The 14,159-nt window shown below is 36.8% G+C and overlaps 1 protein-coding gene across 20 annotated transcripts in view; it reads left to right on the top strand.

The window, feature by feature from the left end:
- The window catches only part of MBNL2 (muscleblind like splicing regulator 2), a 1,807,613-nt gene that overhangs the window by 495,727 nt on the left and 1,297,727 nt on the right, over nt 1–14,159 (top strand). Inside the window, exon 1 of one of the 20 annotated variants that reach the window (XM_044072966.1) lies at nt 3,566–3,793. The exons of the other annotated variants lie outside the window; for them this stretch is intronic. The gene's annotated coding sequence lies outside the window, so the exon portion shown is untranslated. Of the gene's footprint in view, nt 1–3,565; nt 3,794–14,159 lie in introns of those variants that run through there. 20 annotated transcript variants of the gene reach the window in all.

Here is a 14,159-nt window from a genome sequence, read left to right as displayed (position 1 = left end):
TTCTATCCTATTGACCATTAAGCGACTAGGACGTTAAGCGAATACCATATACTTTACACTAAGCTTTGGTTAACATCCTTCTGCACAATGTCCAACTGCATTTATGTCTGCTTAGCACAGTATGAACGTAAATGCAGTCAGACGTTGTGCAGAAGGATGTTAAGCGATGCACACCTGTGTAAAGGGAATACTGCGTCTGACTCACCTGTGATGCACAAGAGACTTTGCTTATGCATATTGTTATGGCTCGCTAAATGTAGTGGAGACTTGCATGCAAGTTTTCTTAATAGGTAGGAGCATGGACTGATTATTTTCATGTAGAAATTAAGTGGAGAGGTTGTAGAGGCAAAGCCTTAGATGACAGTTGTACCTTTTGACTAAATATTCAGCCCTTTGGATATGTATTGCTAAACTGCTTCACTCCCAGTATGTGTGGACTGTTAATTTTACTGTGTTGTGCGGCTGATTTATTTTTGTGTAATATACTAAATTATGCTTGACAGTTTGAATCCTGATGTATAGAACATGTTGCATTTCCTCGATTCTTTAGAAGCAATTCTTGTTGATTTCACTGCAGAACTTTGATGCAGTGATGCTGCATTTTCACACTGTTTAACCAGTAAGACTTATTGCAGGGCAGGATAGCCAAGGTTTTACTTGCAGAACATGTATTGCTCATGATTCTGCAGAGAAATGGATTATATATTTGAGAATAACATCTGCTTATATGCTTGCTTCCAAATATGTTTCTGGGACTGCTTATCCAGTGCAGTGTTTATCCAGTATCAAATTATTCTGATTAGAAATTGTATTTATTTATTTTTTTTGATGAGCTGCTGTCTGGCAGTTTAACTCAGAGCATTAATGCAGTGAGCTGCTAATGAACTTCATCCTGTAGTCTTGAGTTTGATTCCTCCAGCCTATACTTGCAAAAATCTGTGCTTCTGAGCAAGTTATATAAACATACAGTGCTTCTGGTCTGCTGTTGAAAAGTAAACACTTGTGCCTAGTTGGTTAAACCAGTTAATAAAAATTAATTGAAAAGGTTAATATTCAGTGCATGGTTATGGTCTTGCAAGGATTGTTGTGTTAGTGCTGCACACACTATATGGCGTATGTGACTTTAAAGCAAGAGGATTTTATTTGTCCTAGAAATGTTAATGATTCATGGCTCACAAAAACCATGAGATGAGCTTTAAATAGGCTTCAGGTTATACTTGTGGCCCATTTTTAACTGTTGTGATAAAAAAATAATAAAAAACTCAATATTATTACATTTTACAACAGAACATCAATGACTTGTTTTATTCACTTGCTTGGAAAATGTATTTTGAAGCCATAATGCTTTGCTTCATTTTAAGCTAACTTTCTTTTAACACACAGTATAGCTGGAGACTTCCTTGATACAACTCATGTACTTGGAAAATCTATTGCATATGTTAGAAAAGGAAGAAAAAATGCTTGGAAATGTAACATGAGGATCAGGATGGCCTTGGATAAAGAGAGAGTTGTTGTTTGACAAAAGAGACCTTTTTCTTGAGGCAACACCCAGAATTCCAGAATTCATTGTCAGTAGCTGGGAGTTGCTTGTAGCTGTTGAACTGCTTTCTGAAAGTGGTCAGAGGTAGAAAAGCCCAGGGGCTGGCTACTCACTGAGACAGTCCCAACCAACTGGTAACAATTTGTTAACTGTTTAAGTTTTGCTGCTGATAATGGGGAAATGTAGAACTGTCGCAACTAATATTTTCACTTTTTAAAACTGTCTTTTTAAGAGTAGGGTTAAAAGCCCAGCATTCCTTTTGTGTTCTTTTGTACATACACACTGCACAAGGCAGTCTCTGTTGTGGTAGGAGAAGCATGGAACCAGTTTTATGTATTTATTTATTTGGCTGCTTTCTGCAGGAAAAGGGAATTCCTTTTAGATCACTTGGACTGTTAATTTTACTGTGTTGTGCGGCTGATTTATTTTTGTGTAATATACTAAATTATGCTTGACAGTTTGAATCCTGATGTATAGAACATGTTGCATTTCCTCGATTCTTTAGAAGCAATTCTTGTTGATTTCACTGCAGAACTTTGATGCAGTGATGCTGCATTTTCACACTGTTTAACCAGTAAGACTTATTGCAGGGCAGGATAGCCAAGGTTTTACTTGCAGAACATGTATTGCTCATGATTCTGCAGAGAAATGGATTATATATTTGAGAATAACATCTGCTTATATGCTTGCTTCCAAATATGTTTCTGGGACTGCTTATCCAGTGCAGTGTTTATCCAGTATCAAATTATTCTGATTAGAAATTGTATTTATTTATTTTTTTTGATGAGCTGCTGTCTGGCAGTTTAACTCAGAGCATTAATGCAGTGAGCTGCTAATGAACTTCATCCTGTAGTCTTGAGTTTGATTCCTCCAGCCTATACTTGCAAAAATCTGTGCTTCTGAGCAAGTTATATAAACATACAGTGCTTCTGGTCTGCTGTTGAAAAGTAAACACTTGTGCCTAGTTGGTTAAACCAGTTAATAAAAATTAATTGAAAAGGTTAATATTCAGTGCATGGTTATGGTCTTGCAAGGATTGTTGTGTTAGTGCTGCACACACTATATGTGGCGTACTTTAAAGCAAGAGGATTTTATTTGTCCTAGAAATGTTAATGATTCATGGCGCTCACAAAAACCATGAGATGAGCTTTAAATAGGCTTCAGGTTATACTTGTGGCCCATTTTTAACTGTTGTGATAAAAAAAAAATAATAAAAAACTCAATATTATTACATTTTACAACAGAACATCAATGACTTGTTTTATTCACTTGCTTGGAAAATGTATTTTGAAGCCATAATGCTTTGCTTCATTTTAAGCTAACTTTCTTTTAACACACAGTATAGCTGGAGACTTCCTTGATACAACTCATGTACTTGGAAAATCTATTGCATATGTTAGAAAAGGAAGAAAAAATGCTTGGAAATGTAACATGAGGATCAGGATGGCCTTGGATAAAGAGAGAGTTGTTGTTTGACAAAAGAGACCTTTTTCTTGAGGCAACACCCAGAATTCCAGAATTCATTGTCAGTAGCTGGGAGTTGCTTGTAGCTGTTGAACTGCTTTCTGAAAGTGGTCAGAGGTGAAAAGCCCAGGGCTACTCACTGGGAGCAGTCCCAACCAACTGGTAACAATTTGTTAACTGTTTAAGTTTTGCTGCTGATAATGAAATGTAGAACTGTCACAACTAATATTTTCACTTTTTTAAAACTGTCTTTTTAAGAAGTAGGGTTAAAAAGCCCAACATTCCTTTTTGTGTTCTTTTGTACTGTACACACTGCACAAGGCAGTCTGTTGTGGTAGGAGAAAGCATGGAACCAGGATTTTATGTATTTATTTATTTGGCTGCTTTCTGGGAAAAGGGAATTCCCTTTTAGATCACTTTGCATGCACTTAGCTGTCATTAGCAGCACTGGTCACTCATGTCAGCCTTCCTTTTACAGCTAGTTTAATTGCAGAAAAGCCTTGAGGAGCTAGCTTTTGATAGGCTGGTTCATTCTGGGAGGGGTTTGCCTTGGGAAAGAGCAGAAGTCTGTCAGCGGCCGAATTCTGACTGCCTGCCTATGCTTTGCTTTGCCATCCCGTGACAGAATCTGTGGCGAGCAAAAGGCTTTCAGAATAAAAAAAGAGGACAGGAAAACAACATTTTGTGTTGTAGTGGCTTCTAGACAGTGATGCAGTTGGAGGAGTATAATCTTTGCATTTGATGTTTCTGTATGCAGGCTGAAGTGAGGAACCTGAAGAACTGAATGAGGTGGGAGGATCTTTTCTCTTCTTGCTGTGTGCTGAAAGAGTTTGCTGCAGTGTGCTGCATAGCATGTGTGGCATATTGTAAAAGGTTAGAGGATGGAAACTGTTTTTTTAATGGTGCATTTATTCATAAAAGATACTCGTTTGGGTTCACATGAGTACCTTTATAATCTTCATTGAAATGACCACCTGTGGATGCCCTGGGCTTAGAAGGCAGCAACATTACTTAATTTGAATACAGTATGACAATTGCTTGGCAAACAGTTCAGGAATTAAAAATGTACCAAAATATGTGTTTTTTTTTAAACTGGGAGTGTTTTTGTGCTGCTTAATGTTTTCACCGTTAATGTTAAGTGAAGCTGAATAGCACAATAATGTGCTTTGCTTGCTCTTCTGAAAGGAAGCTGCTTGTTTCCAGATGCTTATTTTCATTTTGTATCTGTAAAGGCATTTCTTACAGATTTTTAGAGCAGGGTGGCATAATATTTTATTTTTGAACTTATTGAGGTTGTTGGATACATTTAACATGAGAATTTATTTTTCAATGAATCATTTAATGCAGTGTTTTCCATGTTTTAATGTACTGTTTTAAGTATCAACTTTCTTGCTGCAAATCAGTGGCAGGAAGTCATGAGGATTCATTTTAAATGTTCTTGGCAGATGTGAACATGGAAACTGTTTGTAGCTTGTACTGAAAGCTGTCTCAGCCCTTCCTGTTTGGAGAGCTTTGCAGCCATTAAATCTGTTTCTGCATCCTTAGGACTTTTTCAAGGATCCAGCAGAGGGATGTAGTTTTAACAAGCCAGTATTTAGGCATAATTAACATGACTTTCACAAACTCCTGCGTATCTGCTCATGATTTGCTGCTGCTTGACAAACAGGATTTCAGTATAAAACAAACATACAGAGGTGTGGTATGGGGTGGGAATGATTTTGTAAGGGAGTTGCTGTGTGTATGTAAGCAGTTTTAGCAGGCTGGGGTGTGTATTAGTACATTTGTGGTAGATGCCTAAGGGTATTTTAAGAGACATGAATCAAAAGACAGGATACCAACCAGCTAGTGGAGATTTTAATGAACTTATTAGTAGACACTTTGCAGCTAATCTTTAGATGTTACTATATTGTACTTTTTCTTATGGTGCCTATTTTTGCTGCTTGGAAATAATTTAATAGCGATTCTGTTGTGATGATGTAACATTTGCTGCCTGCAGTAGCACAAAAACTGGTCATTAAAATTGTACAAACACATCTTGCACACTTACAAGAACTCAGTGAAGTTTGTAAAACATTCAACTCCCTGAATGTGCAGTAATCTTCATTAAACTGACGTTTTACTTGAGAGGAAGCAGGTCTTTACAGCACGCTTGGGATTCTTCCACATAGCAGTCGTTATGACCTTGTTGTGACACACTTTGATGTCAGCTGCATTTCTGTGACACATGACATTATATGTTCAGGCTGTATTATATCACTTAGTGCTGGATTTAAATAATGTACAGAAACTGCGATAAAATTGCTGTTTTTTTTTTTTAAATTGATACACATTTTGTGAAATTACACCCAGCCTTCTAAGTCTGATCTTAAGCAAATGTATTTTGGTTCACATATTAGGTAGACACTAAATAAGACATTGTAAAGGTAGAGGTAAATGTAAAAAGTAAAATGTGCTGGTATGCAAAGAGTTGTTACATTATGACATGGTTATCTTACTTCTACTTAGATCCCTTTAAGAACTTATTTTATCTTCATTCATCTGGCTGACTCCTAGTTTTTCTGTAGTCACTTCATAGTTTTAATTGCTTTCAGTCAGTGAACACATGCACATACACACCTTTCTTACACAGAACAGTCTATTATAAAACATTTCTATTATATGCCACAGATTATACTTGCTTGGTGATCTGTTATTCCCTTTTTGCTCAAAGCAGGTCTCAACAGCTCCACTACTTCTGCTGTCCTGTTTTTTTTTCCTGTGTAGAACAACACTGTAGTAGCAAAAGTGTGGCAATAATTGTAGTAATAATAACAATAATAATAATAGTAATGCTAAAAGTGTGACAGTAACTGTAGAACAATGCCATAACAACTCTAAAGGTTTGGCAGTAACTGAAGAGCACTAATTATAGAACATTGCCGCAGTAACTGTACAAGTGTGGCAATAATTCTAGAACAACACCATAGTAACTCTAAAAGTGTGGCAATCACTGTAGAATAAGGCTATAGTAACTCTAAAAATGTGGCAGTAACTGTAGAACAGCTCCATAGTAACTGTAAAAGTATGGCAATAACTGCATAACAATGCCATAGTAACTATGGAACAATGCCAAAGTAACTAAGTGTGGCAGTAACTAATTTCATTTTCTCTTTATTACCATTTTTTCTGTAAGAAGAATAACTTTTTATGAAACAACAATTATAAAATATTTGCCATTTTATTTTGCAGTCTGAAAGGAGGCTGCTAACTCATTTTCAGGAACTGACTCCTTTCTACAGTTTTGGCTGTTACAGTGTATCTTAATTCTCTTCCTCTTGATCATTTCTTACAGGCAAAAAGAAAAAAGATGGAGCATGGTTACTGTCCATTTTAGTCACAGAGTAGATATGTACAATTTCTTATTTTTTCATAGTAGTTTTGGCAACAGAGTTTATTCAAACGTTCAGTGAAACATATTGAAGACATGTACAAATGTTGCTGAGTCCAGTAAAGCAGTACTGTGTAGCAGTCTTCTCCCTTAACAAACACCGTACCCCAACATTCTAATTAACTTTCAAACTTTCAAGAGAAAAGCATCACCATCGTAAATGTATAAATGGTCTTACCCATACAATAATTGGATTATAAAGTCATAATTAATTACAAACGGTTTTAAGCATAATTCCTTCCTATACTGTTCTACTAATAGTCTGAAATATAGTGTTCTATAAAGGTATACTGTTATAAAAATCAAGCAGCCATATTATGGCAGACTCCCACACTTGGCTCAAAGTATGGTTGACTCCCACAGTGTTTTCCACATGTATGTAAAGTTATGCAGCAAATACTACACCAAAATATGGATCTATTTCTAAAGCTTGAAGTTTCAAAACTTTGAACTTCAAACAGCTGAGACCAGAAGATCAAAGTTTTGAAACTTCGAAAATGAAATAAAAATAAATAAATAAATAAATATTTTAGTTTTTGCAGGAAGGCAAACCCTATGCATACCCCACACCCCCTGCTAAATAAATGTACCAACTTTGAAATCGTACTGCATTGAGGACAACGGTAAATATCCCATTCTGCACTGTACGGCAGTCTTCTTTCAAAATGTTCAAAGTTTTAAAACTTCAATCTTATGGTCTCGGCCATTTGAAGTTTTGAAACTTTGAGCTTCTGAAGTGGATCCCCAAAATGTAGTTATTATCTGTCATTGGAGAATGCCTTTGGAGGAAAACATGAGGAAAAGTTATCAAGTCAGTGTTATTCTTTATATTTCTGTGTAAGGTTTCAGTTCTGTGTGCTACAAAACTCCTTCGCATTGATGTAATCCTCATCTGGTGTTATTCCTTAGCTTTAAGATAAACACCTTACCTCAAAATATATGTTGTACTCTAGGTGGAGTTCAGTCTTGTAAATTGAATTTTTAGTATCTGGAGTAATCTTCTTTCATTTTCTTTATTTTTTAATTGCAGTAAAATTGATCTGACTTATTGACATGTATTTTGGATGTTTACCCCTGCAGTGTTAGGCTTTTTTCCAGGGTGGCTATTACATGTAAACAATTGCTGCTGAAAGTGATTCATTAGTTGGGTTACCACATCCATCCACCTTTTTGTCCTTTTTTGTTTTAACTCAATAAAAACAGAATATTTCATGATAAAGAACAGCCCACACAAAGCAGGAACAGATAAATGTCTCACCTCCCCAAACAATTATTACAGTAATGAAATGCATGGCAACATCCATCTCATACGGCCAAATGTTTTATGAAGCTCCTGTGTGTACACTTGTTTTGCAAAGATGCACTTGCTGCTTCCCTAAGAGCTGAGAGGAAAAGCAGCAAAGACTTGCATTGTTAACATTTGGCTTTTTATAATGTAAGATGTTTCTGTTGGAACTTTTGCACCTTTGAGTAAAGCCTGTACCCCCATATTATTCCGGGACAGTTTGCAAAAGGTATGTATGTTTATTGAGTTTGCTGACATTTTGAAAATCATGTTGTAGGATGTGACCCATTCTGACAAATGAAATGATCAAAATGGCACAGTCTTTTTATATTTCACAAAATTTAAGGTTAGGAAAATGAGATTAAACAAATAAAACACAACTTCAACTGCTCGTTTCAGCCCATTTCCATTGTCAGCAGCAGTCTAAAGCTGGAATTAATTTGTAGCCACTGAGGGTTTCAAACATGTTTTTGAGCAATTGATAGTAATCGGTTGGAGCTTTGGAACAGTATGTAATGTTCCTTTCAGACATTTTTAAAGTATGTGTTTTTATGTGACTTGAGTACTGTCTCTTGAACTGCAGTATACTTTAAAATCCAAAATTGTACCTGCTAACAGCTTCGTTTTCAATATGGCTGTTGAAGATATCTTAACACACTGAAGTTGATAGATGTTTATCAAGTATAAATATTTTTAGACTAATTGTGTTTTTGCAGTTTCTGCAATCATCCATGTTTGGACTGGCATATTAGTCTTGTCAGGAGGTAAACGAAAACAATATCCAAGATCTATTGTAATGTTTCTTGTTGTTTAGGGTAAGTTAGAATAAACTTAACCAATTTTAGCACTGGCCCAAGTACAATAAGATGGTTTCAAAATTACCTCCAAAACAGAAAATCTCAAGTACACATACCAACTGAAGGCACTGTTGACATAGGAGTTCCACAAGTGTCCATCCTTATCCGCTGTCATTTTCCGTATTCATCAATCTGCTGGCCTGCCACACTTCAGCTTGGTTCTTTATGCAGATTATATCTTACTATTTGAAAGAGCACATTCCCTAAAACAGAAAAATACAATCTAGCTTTCCAGGTTTATGCCACTGAATGAATTAAAATGTGCTCTTAATCAGTCTACTGAAGTCTTAACTTCATGATGTTTAGCACCCTGCAAAAGCTCCTTGTATCCTCAAATCTAATTATTACTTATATAATTGGCAACTCACCACCACTAGTAACAGAACAGTACCCAGGGATCACCTTAGATTCTACTCTTTCATTGGTTAAGCGTACTGATATTATTAGCAAAATACTCAGTCAACTAAAACTATGCTGTAGAATTTCACACTTCCTCACCCCTACAACTAGTAATGTCTTAGCTTTAATCAAAATATAGCACACCAAATAAGTTATGTTTGGTCACTGACTATTTTTGATCAGTATACTGTTCCTGTGCCCCAAATGATATTACAGTAGGTACATTTATTTGTAGTCTTTTTGAGTTATTGCTAGTTGGGTTTGAGACCCTGTAGAGCGAGAAGGAAGTTTGTGATGTAGAGCTTGAATGATACCTGGAAACTTTCTATTTCAAAAAATAAGAATGTACTTGTGTTTTATACCCTCTGGTTTGATTTTTAAAAGATCAGCACTGTGGCTTTTAATGTCCAGAGGTTGACTGGTATTGAGGATAGTCAAGGTGACAAGACAGCCCTAGAGTCATACAGACATTGTATTGTGATGTTGTATTGCACCATAATGCTTCTTTGTCCCTTAGGCTTCTATTTTAGCAACTTAGAACTGTTGCACTGCTGTTTTACTTACCTTGGAAGATTAAAAAGTCAGTAGAATGACAACAGTTACTGAAGTTACATAGCCCCTCTTCTTAAGGGATCCTCTCCGAAAATAATTAACTTAGGGTAACATTTGGAATTTCATTGTATTTTTGCAGTGCAGTCAGATGTTACATTTGAATTGGAAGGATGTTGCAGTCCCTGAGATTGTGTATCCTAACATTCCATTGTTACTCTTCTGTTTTCACTTTAGAAAAGGCCGCACTGTTTTAGTAAGAGACAAGCTTACAGAAGCATTTAGGGTAACTTAGTTTAATTTGAGGCTTCCATAGTTATGGCTGCCGAACAGCAGTAAGGTTTACTTGTGACTAAATTAGGTGATGTCTGCAGATGATAAACTTTGCACAGCAGTGTAACCGTAGTGGTTAATGTGGGAGAATAATTCTGGAACTGGCAACATCCTCAGGTTTTCCTATATTGCTGAGTGTGTATTATTCAGAGTGCTGAGTGGTTCTAGCTACAAATACTCAAGTCTTGATCCAGATGACTACTGAAGTCATAAGTCATGACATATGTGATGTCCCCACTCTGGGCCAGTAATCAAGGAGCCTGAATCCTTAAAACTGGCACTGGAGAGGGACGTTCACTTGGAACAATAATGGATACACTCAGTATTTCCAGATGTAGCTCTCTGCATCAAGCACAAGAGCATACAGGGAACACACTCATTCCGGGGTCTGGATTTCTTTATTGGCCTCCCTCCAGGTCCCCAATAAGACTCCCCACTGACACAGCTGTAGAGCTGAGACCTTAGCCGAGTGTCCAAGCCAAGTTCTTCAGCACCCTCTCTGCGAGACCAGTGCTTTGTGTCCCTGCTCCAAACAACTGACACACACACACTCTTTGAGATTTGGTTTCTGACACACACACGCACACACGAAAGGTTGGTGCAGATTTACTAACTATGCCCCCTTCTGCCCAGACTATAAGGTAGCTACACCACCACCAGACAGTCCAAAGCCAGCTACTCTAAGGCTCTTGCAAGGGTACTGAATTATACTGAGTGAAATTAATATTAACACAAATGGTAGTTTGACCAACAGCAAGGCTTTCAGGAGCGGCCAGAGCTGTCACCAAATATATGTAAGTGCACTCAGAGATTAAAATATTCTTTAAAAGACCAGCCACAATGAAAAGTTTAAATGTAGTTAATAAAAAACAAGAAAAGAACATGAAAATACTAAATATCTATTTACAGTAAATACCAGAGTTTCAGTAACAGGAAATATTAAAATAACACAAAATGAATAGATTCACACAGATACAGAAAAACAGTATTTAACTATCTTACTATATTTTCCTGACTGATCTAAGGAATTGCTATTCCCTGGTCACTTACTAGAGTGGGGTAAGATGAAGTGGGTCAGAGATCCTTCTGTGTCAGGTTCCAAGAACAGAGTGCCAAGAGACTTCAGTCTCACTTAGTTTTAAAATATCAATTTTAGTGATTGATTACAGAATGACACCATATACACCTGATCATCTGATTCTGGTTCCCATGCTACCTCTTTGGCTAGAAGCTGTCAGGATTTAGCACATATTTGTCAATAATACACACACACACACACACACACACACACACACACACACACACACACACACACACACAGTCTTGCTAAGATCTGCTGCAGCTCCTGGAAGTCATAAAACAATTTCAAACCCCACCCTTCCAGAGTAGCAATTAGTTCACCCCATAGACAATGCAGAAAGTTTTCTAGTACAGACTTTTTGTTTCTGGCTGCATTGAGAACTGTAAGATGCATTCTTTATGACCTAAGCCAGACAATTTAAGTTCAAACTGTTTTCAAAGTTAGGTGGATTGAGATTACCTCTTCTCTTCCAGTATCCTCTGTTAAAACATGTGCAGTTTAACAGTTACAATAATGCATGTATATTTCTTTTTCTGTCCAGCAGGGCACACTGTTGGTACATTTTTAACAAAACAGTACAAATCAGTTTGATATACAGATGATATATAATTCTTTACAAAATTCCAGCTAGTTGTGCTGGCATATAATACACATCTGCTGCCCTACTTCTCCTGACATAGCTGGCAACACCTCACATCATCACAACATATATAATCCCTGATGGTTAATCTTGTATCTCTGAATATTTCACAAGAATAGGAACTATGGAGTACTGCGTAGTGTGTTTCAGAAGGATGTTAAATGTAAAGTTGCATCACAATTCACATATCTCAGTTCCTATTAATGCAGTTTTTACTAGACAAAGCAACATACGATTAATTGGAATATACTTCAACCAAAACTCTGGCATGTTATCTACAAGCATACCTCGCAAATGTCCCAAATTTTGCAGAATGTCCATGATTTTGTCTCCTACTTTTGTCCTGTCCCATCCCCTGTGAAATTTTTGATCTTCTGGTAAATCACTGAGGATTACAGCCAGTCAGGTATGATATTTATTCTCATGATGTTTTGTGAAGAGTGCCGGTTTTCAGATACCACTCAGAAGGCATGGTTACACTTGAGAAGGCAAGGCAGTAAGATTTTCTGCTAAGGCTCCTCCTCTTGCAGAACACTGCAGCATTTTTTTTTTTACCCCTTATGGGGAGGCACCATACTGTATGGTCCTATCCATCTTGATGTGGTATATTCTGATGAAGAGTACAGAGGATGTCCTAAGAGCTGCTGTGTGTCCTGATTGGTGAGCTGTGTTTCCTAGAACTTGGTGGAAGAGAATAAATGTTTGCTAAGTCATATAGGTAGTAGGAAAGCAGTCTTCTTGGAAAGTGGAACTGTTATTCTTCACTGGTTGGTTAACCAGTGAATTCAGTTTTCTATTTGTTGGTTTATTTTTATTTATTTATTTTTTTTAAAGTGAGGAATCTTATTGTACTGCGAGGTCATATTGACTAGGTTTCTTCTTCCTGCCACTGGAGCATGAGATGACTGGAAATGCACAGACCGCAAGGTAAAAGATTTAGGTCAAAATATGGGACATTTATGGAAGACTCTTATTATGATGAGCAGATGAAGAATGTGTACACAGTGTTTAGTAAGCTGAAATCTAGATATTATTTTTGGAAAAAAACATAATTGAAAAGTTATTAATTTATGAAGTAACTTAAACTTGTTGGAAATGTAGATGGTAGGGAAAAGAGGAATTAAATGAGTAGCATATACTATGTGAAGCAAGTTGATGCTGCTTGGATAAATTAACTGGACTCAACTGCATACTATTTTCCAGTGGCATAAATTATTTTTCTTCTAAATTGCTTGATTTGATGGATGCTCATGCAATACATGGTTGATTGTAGTGGTAAGACCGGTAATTTTCAATGCTGTTTTGTATTTTTCTTCTTTTCACTGGACAATCTGACTCCTTACTTTTGCCCCCATTAACATAATTATGAATAGTTTTGGGCAGCCTCTTTCTACCTTGTCAAGTGATTGGTTGTGAACACTCAGTACACAAGGGTAGCTTCCAGTCCTCAGTTATGTCTAGGAAATTGATGTGGTCCAGTGGGGATGGAGAGAGGGATATTAAGAACAACAGGCTTGTCCCTGTTAGTAAATGGTAGTGTTTAAAATTCGCAAGGAGCAGGAATGATTTAGTGATAAGAATTTCCTTTTCATGATGGCAAATAGGAAAGGAGTGATGTCTGCATTTTTATCTACACACTGCATTGTTTTTTCGAATTGTTTTAGTTGTGATTCACATTTGTTTGTATTGCAGAATTTCACCAGTTGTCTTATGTTTTGTTTCCATATTCAGTTAAATTAAAAATATTTGTCTATCTGTGTGTGTGCGCGTGTGTGTATTTTCCATCCATCACGGCTTCACAGCAATGGCACCTCAGACACCGGAATCGGTCTATGCAAACCTGTGAAACACCTCCTTCCGAGGCTTAATACGTCAACTCAAGAAATTTTTATGTATAAAAGCTGCTTGCAAATGTTTTTTCTCCACAAGACATTATTTACTTCCATAAGTATATCATGCTCACGACGTCTTACCTCCCACTTTCATTTCTTAACTTACCTATAAGGCGTCCTTGCTGTATTAACCCTCTCTGTCCTCTCTCTGTTCTGTACTGTCCTCCACACTGTATCTCCATCCCACTCTCCATCACTTCTCCAACCTCCCAGCACTCACCTCTCTCTGTAGTACTTAACTTGCTGCTCTACCTGTCTTCCACCCACAAATAACTCTGTAAATAAAATTGTATATAGTATGATATTAGATAAATTCCTGCTTGTTCTGCATGTTCAGTATTGTATTTGTACTCTTCATCTGTGGTGTAAACTGGTTCATTGTCTTACTATTAACATTGTACCTGATTTTCCCTGGATGAACCTGCTTCTCTATCTTGGTTAAAAAATGGTAACTAAATAAAATAAAACTGTACACACTTGCACACACATTTATAATGGGGTACTGCAAAATATGAAAGATTTAAAAAAAAAAAAAAAAACTTCCACAGCAGTGCAGTAATTTGCATCACTTGACTTTTCCATTTTGGTCCTGGCTGATATGCCTTCTCTTTGAAGTTTCTTGTTGTCTTTTCTGGTGACTTCATTTGTCTCTCACATTTCAAAGATTTACGGGTAAGTAGACTGGCAGTGCT

The sequence above is a fragment of the Protopterus annectens genome, chromosome 5.part1 (assembly GCF_019279795.1).
Source record: "Protopterus annectens isolate FY-2018-M chromosome 5.part1, PAN1.0, whole genome shotgun sequence".
NCBI classification, from domain to species: Eukaryota; Metazoa; Chordata; order Ceratodontiformes; family Protopteridae; genus Protopterus; species Protopterus annectens.
The sequence above is the reverse complement of the archived record's forward strand: the minus strand, read 5'-3'. Positions and strand labels throughout refer to the sequence as shown.